Below are 9564 nucleotides of genomic sequence, written 5' to 3' on the forward strand. Positions count from 1 at the left end.
AGTGATTCCTGGATGGCCAATGAAACTTTGGTTTGATTTACTAGACTTTGGTTTGATTTACTAGAAAGAACACCTCTCTTTTTATTGGACTGGTTTCTGTGAGAGTGTAAGCAGGGCCACAGAGCAGAAACTTCTTGTTTGTGAAGGCACTGCACAGGAAAATGGAGCCTTGTAGACATCAATCATTTGAGCGACTAGATGCAGCCATGCCTGAAGCCATCACCCTTAGGGCAGGTTTTCTCAACCTTGAGACTATTGACAGTTTAAGCTGGGCATTTCTTTGTTGTAGAGACTGTCCTGAGCATTGCCAGATGTTTAACAACATCCCTGACCTCTACTCACCAGATGCCAGTAGCATGCCACCCTCCCACCTGCCACTCCCATAGTGACAACCAAAGATGTCTTCAGGTGTTGCCAAATGTCCCTGGGGAGAAATTTCCTCCACTAAGAACCACCATCCTAGACTGCCCATAAGTTATGCAGGTCAATAATTATCCGTTTTGCTTATTTCAGCTTGAGTTTCTGTTCTTGTCTTCAAGGGGCTTTCTGCCCAAAGGAGAGCTGTACCTTTAGGATGGACCTTCCAAAGGAACTTTCTCTGAATTGCCCAGTGTGGATGGTGAGAGGGACAGTCTGCATTTGGTCAGGTCCATGAGGGAGAAATGTACCAGAGAGAAAGTGTTGAGTGAGCACTTGTTTATGAGGTCCTGAAGGATCAGGAGAGGAATTGATCCCCGTAGGCTCTCATGCTTAGGGAAGGCTTCCTGGAGGAGGTGAATTTTACAGGGTTCATAGGGGTAGTAAAGAGGGAGGACAGGTTTGTGTATGTGTATGTGTTGGGGGAACCTGTGAGCATGAAACAGGATGGAATGGGGTGGGTGGATTGGCAGGAGGTGCTGAGGAGATCATCTGGCCAAAGCCAAAGAGGGGTGTATCAGGCAGTCATTTGCACTGGGCTGACAGATGGGTCCAGAGTCAATGCCAAGCTAAATAAGTTAGAATTTAAACGTCCAAAACATATTTACCACCATCACCATGTGTGGTAGACAAAATAATGGTCCCTTAAAGATATTCATGTCCTCACGCCCAGAATCTGTGACTATGTTACACAGTGTGATAAACGGGACTTTGCAGAGGTGACTAAGTGAGGGACCTTGGGATGGGGAGATGGTCCTGGATTATCTGAGGGGGACCAATGCAATCACAAGGGTCCTTGTAAGAAGGAGGCAGGAGGACCCGGGTCAGAGGTAATGAGATGATGTGAGCAGGGGGAAAGAGGAGGAGGTATGAGGACGAAAGTGGAAGGGGGAGTGATGTCGTTGTTTCCTTAGGAGTGGGAAGAAGGGCCATGAGCAGTGGAATGTGGCAGCCTGCAGAAGCCAAAGCAGGAAAGTCAGCAGCTTCTCCCCCAGAGCCTCTGGAGGGATGCAGCCCTGTGGACCCCCAGATAATAAATTTGTGTGTGATTTTTCAAGCCACTAACTTTGTGGAAATTTGTTACAGTGGCAATAGGTAACTCATATACTGTGCTTGCCCAATTAGCATGCAATTTGTATGTTATTACTTGATTTTTTTTTGTTTGAATTGACTCTATTTACTTTACTCCAAATGAAGATTTCACCCTCGGTGTTCATATCTGTGAAAACATGGGGTTGATGGCTGAGTATACATTTTTCCCCAAAATGAATGGAAATAAATACATGACTTAAACATGACTTTAAAAAACTTGTTTGTCCATGTTACGTGTGAAATCATCTAGTGTCTTACTGGTGGTCTGGTCACATATACTTTGGACTCATTAGTGGGATAAGGAGAGTTGTGGAAGTCTTCTGAACAGGGGAGGGAGGTGATGGAAAGTGCCACAGTCTTAGTAGACTCCATGTGGATGGAGTGCTTTGGATGTGTTGGCAAAGGGAACTACAGCCAGGGTCGGCAGGGAGGGGTTCCAATAGTTAGCAAGAAGACATGAGGTCCAAATTGTGGTGGAGGATGGGAATGAAAAAAGAGCAAAAGAGCCAATGGGAAACAAAGGAAGAATGATCAGGATCATTACTGATCATGAAACTGACCCAATAGTCCCACAGAGAGTTTTTTGTTTTTTTTTTTTTGTTGTTGTTGTTTTTAATAAACCTGGAAATTGGCCTTTCTGGTCTTAAAGCTTGAAACTTATACTTGTTTTATCTGAGTTCCTTCCTCAAGAAAGGATCCCTAGGCCTTCAAAAGTATCAGAGAACTGAAACTCACAGATTGCCACATGCAGACAATGAAATACATTCAAGATGATTGTTTCTTTGGCCCTCCCTAACTCCTGTTTGCTTACTCATTGTTACATTTCTTCTCTGCTGTATAAAACCCCCTAGTTTTAGTTGATCAGGGAGATGGATTTGAGACTGAGCTCCCATCTCCTTGGCTGCAGCACCCGATTAAAGCCTTCTTCCTTGGCAATACTCATCATCTGAGTCATTGGCTTTCAGTGTGGCGAGCAGAAGGACCTAGACCAAACCCCTGGTGTTTTGGTAACAGTCAGGTTGCTGAAAGGTCCAAAACTAAGTCAGAAGGAATTGCCAAGGAACAACGGGGCTGAAAGTGTCAGGAAGGATTGTCTGATAGCAAGCAACAGAACTCAACTTGGGCTGTACTCACAGAGGAGAATTGATCGGTAGGCTATTTGGCAGCTCGGAGAATCAAAAGAAAGGCAAGAAACCAGGTTTAGAAAAAGAATAAGAACCGAAACCATGTCAGGGCGTGGAGAGTAGGAAGTTATGGGCAGGCCCGGAAGGGCATCACTGGTCATATGAATAGTTCTTGGTTGTTTCTGTAGCCCGTGCTGCTTCTGTTAAGATCCAAGGTCCAGAGAGGGCTGGGTCCTCCCAGATGAGGTCTCATGCCTATTGTTTGGTGAGGGGAGGGCAGAGCACTTCAATTTACCATCTGCCTCAGACTTCATAACAGGGAAAGTTAATTCTCCAAAACAAAGTCTGAATGTCAAGCACAAGGTGAGGTAAGGCTGAGTCCTGAAAGATTTGGCCGACGAAGGAACAATGAGCCCTATTTAGATTCGGCTGGCTTTTGACTTACCTAGAGTAGCCAAGGGTGGTAGTTCTGATATGGTTTGGATATTTGCCCCTGCCCAAATCTCGTGTTGAAATGTAATCCTCAATGCTGGAGGTGGGGCCTGGTGGGAGGTGTTTGGATCAGGGGGTCTGACCCCTCATGGCTTGGTGCTATCTACATGATAGTGAGTTCTCATGGTACCTGGCATTTAAAAGTGTGCGTCACCCACTCCCCCTACTCTCTCTCCCTCTTGTTCCTGCTTTTGCCATGTGGCATGTAGGCTCCTGCCTGGCCTTCCGCCATGACTGTAAGCTTCCAGAGGCCTCCCAAGAAGCAGATGCTGGTGTTATTGCTTCCTATACAGCCTGTAGAGCCACGCACCAATTAAACCTTTTTGCTTTATAAATTACCTAGTCTCAAGTATTTGTTTATAACAATGCAAGAGCAGCCTAATGCAAGCTCCTAGGGCCCTTATGCAGATGACACCTAAATAGGGCCTGAATGACTGCCATGATTAACAGGACACCCTATGCAGAGGAGCTAGTCCTAGAGTGCAGCCGAGTAGTTTTATGGTCTGCAATGATGTTCTGAGGGGCAAGCTGGAAAACATACTAGAACCTGCCTGGTAGTGAGAAACTGTCCCGTGAGCCTCTCAGGGAGAGAGGGAGGTGAGTGGAAGATGCCTGGGGTACCTCATGTTCCTGAAGGACACTAAGACCTTCTGCCAAGAATCCAATGAGCCGTGGTTCAAGCCTTTCCTGCATGGCTTATGTTGATATGTGCAAGACCATCAGGGTGCCATGGCAGATTTGTTCCCCTGCATTATTTTGAAAAGAAGGGTAATATGTGTTGGGAGGTTAAAATAAAATTTTGCCACTATAATAACCAGTCCAAAACAACTCCAGGGCTTCAGTCATCTGGGAAAATGGTCGGTAGCTGGCCAGTGGGATCCCTTACCCAAGTAGACATTTCTAGACATTCCCACATGTCTGAAGGGTTGGCATTTTGGAGGGCACATATCCAAGATTTGTGGCTGGTATTTTGTGTAGATGTGGCAGACACTTAAGGGCACTGAGAGTGACAAAGCTGACTTTTACATCAATCTCAGAGCAGGGGAGGGTAGGGCTGAGCAGGATCACAGCTGAATCTGAAATACTTGCCTGGGAAACCCCCACCCTCTCCTCAGGTGTGTGTCTTGTGTTCACAAGGATAATACTGGGATCCTGGTATTTGGGGGTTTCATCTGAGAGACCCTCACACAAAGAACTTTCTGGCACTCTGCTGTTCTGATGTGGAATAATCCTGAAAGTGCGATGCCAGCCATGCCACAGGTCACAATGAGAACACAGAGAGAGAGGGGAAAAGAGAGGGTAAGACAGGTGGTGGGAAGTGGATGGCATGTATCAGTGGCTTACTTGGGATTTAATTCCTGACGTCAGTAAGCTTCAGGAGAGCTGAGACCTGCGGCCAGCTACAAACTCTTAAATCTTCCCTCTTTCCAAGACAGAGCTGTATTAGTCCATTTTCACACTGCTATAAAGAACTGCCTGAGACTAGGTAATTTATAAGGAAAAGAGGTTTAATTGACTCACAGTTGTGCATGGCTGGGGAGGCCTCAGGAAACTTACAGTCATGGTGGAAGGGAAGGGGAAGCAAGGCACGTCTTACATGGAGGCAGGTGTGTGTGTGTGTGTGTGTGTGAGAGAGAGAGAGAGAGAGATAGAGAACTTTAAAAACCATCAGATCTCATGAGAACTCATTCACTATCAGGAGAACAGCATGGGGGAATCTGCCCCCATGATCAAATCACCTCCCACCAGGTCCCTCCCTTGACACATGAGGATTACAATTCAAGATGAGATTTGAGTGGGGACACAGAGCAAAACCATATCAAGATCCAAACTCACCATCTCAATGAGGGAAAGGTTGGGGGCCCCTGAACTTCTGTCCTCAGAAGGGGACCCCTAAACTCACTTCACCCTCGGGCTTGAAGTAAATTCTGGAATGGGACTAAGATGAATCAATTAATGTTCTTCCCCTGGGCTTTCTTGAGGGGGGATGCCAAAACTCTGAAAAATCAAGATAAATATTATTGTAATGGAATAGTTTAAATGTCAAAACCAAAGCAAGAAAATCCACAAATAACAAAATGTTAAATCTTTAAGGACAGGATCTGTTGTTGAGATTGATGCCTCTAATTTCCTGATTGCTAGACCAATCCTATTCTTAAAAGTACTATGATGAGAACCATGGCTTATTAAAAAAACAAAAAACACCCATCGTGGTGGCTCATGCCTGTAATCCCAGCACTTTGGGAGGCTGAGGCGGGTGGATCATGAGGTCAGGAGTTCGAGACCAGCCTGGCCAAGATGGTGAAACCCCATCTGTACTAAAAATACAAAAAAATTAGCCGGTTGTGGTAGTGGGCACCTGTAATTCCAGCTACTCGGGAGGCTGAGGCAGAGAACTGCTTGAACCTGGGAGGCAGAATTTTCTGTGAGCTGAGATCGTGTCACTGCACTCCAGCCTGGGTGACAGAGCAAGACTCCGTCTAAAAACAACAACAACAACAACAACAACAACAAAAACACAAAAAACAACCCTAACGAACTAATTTATATCAGAAACAAACCTGTGATATATTTTCTAAAGCAACTGAACAAGATTTTCACAATATTCAATCATCTGAATAGATACTATGTCTGAGTCATTGAGGGGAATGCCCAACTGAGTTAACAGGAATGATCAAACCCGAATTCCCAAGGCAAACCCTTTTGGGGTTCATAAATCCAGCCCCCAGAAATCTTGCAAATTGCCCTCTTTGGGTCGATGCCCGCCCATCTGTCAACTCGGGATCCTCACTCTTTCCTCTGTCCCAAAGGACCCTCCTCTGTGTCTTGCAACACCTTCCAGAAGAGAAGGGTATTTCTCAGGTCTGCAGAAACCCAAAGAAGAAAATTCGTGTTATGATCTGAAGGGAGATGAAAAGCATATTTTAGCAGGGCATTGCAAGTGCATTCTGTGCTCATGACAGAAGCATCCAAAATACCTACATTATTTAGAAAGCTGCAGGAGAGGGAAAAATGAATGCAGAATATGCGAACGATTCATTTTGTTTTTTTAAAAATGCAGCCGAGCCAGAAAAAGCTTCACAAATGATCCAAAGACAATATAAAATCTCTTCTGTTTGCAAAGTCAACACGGTAAAGAGATGATTAAACGAAAGCAAACCTGAGACTTAACCTTAAAGGAATTGAGCATTTTAATTTTTTTTTTTTTTTTTTTTTTTTTTTTTTGAGACGGAGTCTCGCTCTGTCGCCCAGGCTGGAGTGCAGTGGCGCGATCTCGGCTCACTGCAAGCTCCGCCTCCCGGATTCACGCCATTCTCCTGCCTCAGCCTCCCGCGTAGCTGGGACTACAGGCGCCCGCCACCACGCCCGGCTAATTTTTTGTATTTTTTAGTAGAGACGGGGTTTCACTGTGTTAGCCAGGATGGTCTCGATCTCCTGACCTCGTGATCCGCCCGCCTCGGCCTCCCAAAGTGCTGGGATTACAGGCGTGAGCCACCGCGCCCGGCCGAGCATTTTAATTTTTTAAAAGGTGGAAAAAGTGCCATAAAAGGATGTCTGAAGGTTAAGGAAACTTATTAAAATGAGAATTATGAGCTTGGAGCCGTTCTCAGTTCTGTCCCTGGAGTGTGAAATTAGTGACTGAAGGCAGATTTCACAGGCACTCCGTTGGAGCGTCTTGGTGTGGCAGTGGATTTGTGATGGGGCCTCTCTGCCAAGTCCTGCCCACTTGCAAGCTGCTGTCGTTATTCATGCACAGCACAGATAATCATGAATGTCTGGAGCATTTTGCATTTATATTGAACGCAGCCTCTCTCCTTCCCAGCCGGAGTGAGTTTCGGGCTGTGTGCACGGGTGAAGTGCAGGGGAGGAAGCAGCTGCAAGACCAGCATTCCCACCAAGGCCATATTTTCTCTTTGAAGAAAAAAATCCATCCATATGGATTACATTCAGCAGAAATGTTGGAAAATATATAGAAAATAGGAATATGGTTTAAATTTTAAACCTTAAAATAGCTCCAAGGGCGACAAGGAATTCTCTGGGTCTGGGTTTCAGGTCTAAAACAACTGATGCTAATGATGTCCACATTCCCCATCACACCGTGATTTCGGAGTTGGTTTGGGGAAGTTTAACAGAAGAGAGAAAACTCAGGAAACAGTGAATTGGAAGAAGTTGTTGCATTTCCTCATTCTCTCTCCTTCTGTCTCGTTCTCATCCACTTAGTCACACACGGCAACCAAGCAAAAGTGTAAATATTACTTTTCATGCATTTATCTAGGCATAGTTAGGCAAGCAGAATTGAGCAAGGCCCCAGGTAAAGGGACCCTTTGAAGTAATAGCACTTTTCTGGCTGTTTTGTTGGTCAATTTTTGGGTGCATTATGCTTTTAAGATAGAACTTAATACCAACCATTAAAAAACCACCTCCTTTTCAAAATGAATATTCTCCCTTGTATGGCTTCTTTGGTGATGGTAAGGTATTTGGCACCTCCCAAATGTGGTTTGAACTTTGAACACTCTTGTTGAAAATGTGAGAGAAAATAAAAATCAGCTCACAGCTCTCCAAAGCATACTGCAAATTAACTGTGTATCAGGATGTTTTTCGGAACAAATAACAGAAACTCATATGGCAATTGGCTTAAACAATTACAAAATATGTTGGTTCATATAATCTAGAGGTGATCCAGCAATCCCAAGATGTCTTCACGGATCAGACCCTTTCCATCTCTGCCCTGCTGTTCTGTGTTGACTTTATCCCAAGGCTGGACTTCCTCCTGGGTGAAGAAGAAATCAGGTAACCTTTGCAAGCATTCTCAGAAGAGCAAGCAGGGAGTTTCCTAGAAACCACAAGCAAACCCATTTTTGAATCTTCTTGACCTCAGTTGCATGATATGTGTGCTCTTGACCAAAACCCTGTCAATGGAATGACTGGGATCACCCTTAGAACAGTGTTGTAGCTAGGATGGGAGCAGGATGAACTTTCTTGAATCCCTGGGATGCAGGGAAAACAGGATTCCTGAAAAGTGAAGAACTGGGTGTGTGTGTGTGTGTGTGTGTGTGTGTATGGCATTGAAATTTTGGGTAGGCAGTCAACAGTGTTCACTACACCTCATCAGATGGGATCACCCTTAGAACAGTGTTGTAGCTAGGATGGGAGCAGGATGAACTTTCTTGAATCCCTGGGATGCAGGGAAAACAGGATTCCTGAAAAGTGAAGAACTGGGTGTGTGTGTGTGTGTGTGTGTGTGTGTGTGTGTGTATAGCATTGAAATGTTGGGTAGGCAGTCAACAGTATTCACTACACCTATCAGATTCCAAAGGTATCTTGGTCACCTTGATTAGCACTCTAAATGTGTTAATGTGTGTATGTACGCATGTTCACATTGTGCTGAATTGGTTAGAATTTCAAATGGATTTGGTATTATTCTGTATGGACATGGCTTCCTCTTAAAGTTCCTCAATTGATCCACAGGGATTAAAACCATTCAAACCATGAGTATCTTTGGGCTGGAGGGAATCAAATCTCTGTTCTTCTTGGGAGCTTCTTGGAGCTTCTCTGTAGACTGGCTTCCCTTGCTTTCTGGAAGCCTCTGCCCTCACTTCACTCTGTCTTGCCTATGATTTGGGCTGAGAATGGCACAGGGAACCCTCCTCTTCACATGAATTTAAGCTCCAGAATCTACCACTTACTGGCCATGGAAGTATTGCCCGATGGCTGGACTACTCACCTACATGGAGTTGGGGGTAAGGGGTCACCTGAATGTACACATCTTGATTCCACCCCCTCAGCTGGGCATGTGACGTAAGCATTATACACACCTCCAAATTGCTCTACCTTAGCTGAGAGCATGTCTTTCTTAACTTTGGAAACCCTAGAGCTGATAGTTGCATACTGGTCATTTAGTAATAACTCACTTAGTGAATAAATGAATGAATTTATTGACTCATGTGGTCTAGGACTAGAATGTAAACTTAATGAGAGCAGCAGTCATGTTTGTTTTTCCTCATTACAACCCCAGTGCCTAGCACAGTGTGTGGCACCCAGTAGACAGCTAATGAAAGTTTATGGAATAAACAACCTGCAGGGCAGTCAGAGGATGGAGGTTGAGCACCTGGAATCAAGTCAGAGAGCAGGGTTGAATCCAGACCTCACCACTTTCTGGCTTTGTGACCCTGGGCAAGTTTCCTAAGGTCTCTATGCCTACTTTTTTCCCACCTGTAAACTGGGGATAATAAGAACACCAGATTAGAGAATAATTCTGGAAGATTTCACCAGAGAACACTTGTAAAGCACATAACCTATCGCATGGCACGTGGTAAGTGCCATAGAATTATTCACTATTATCACTTTCTTCTCCATAACCCAGCTTCCATGGCTGTAAACTTTTCTCTGTCTTGTTCACTGCTGTGTCTTCAGTATGCAGCACAGCACCTGGCATATA

This window comes from Gorilla gorilla, chromosome 21, assembly GCF_029281585.2.
Source record: "Gorilla gorilla gorilla isolate KB3781 chromosome 21, NHGRI_mGorGor1-v2.1_pri, whole genome shotgun sequence".
In the NCBI taxonomy this organism is placed as follows: domain Eukaryota; kingdom Metazoa; phylum Chordata; class Mammalia; order Primates; family Hominidae; genus Gorilla; species Gorilla gorilla.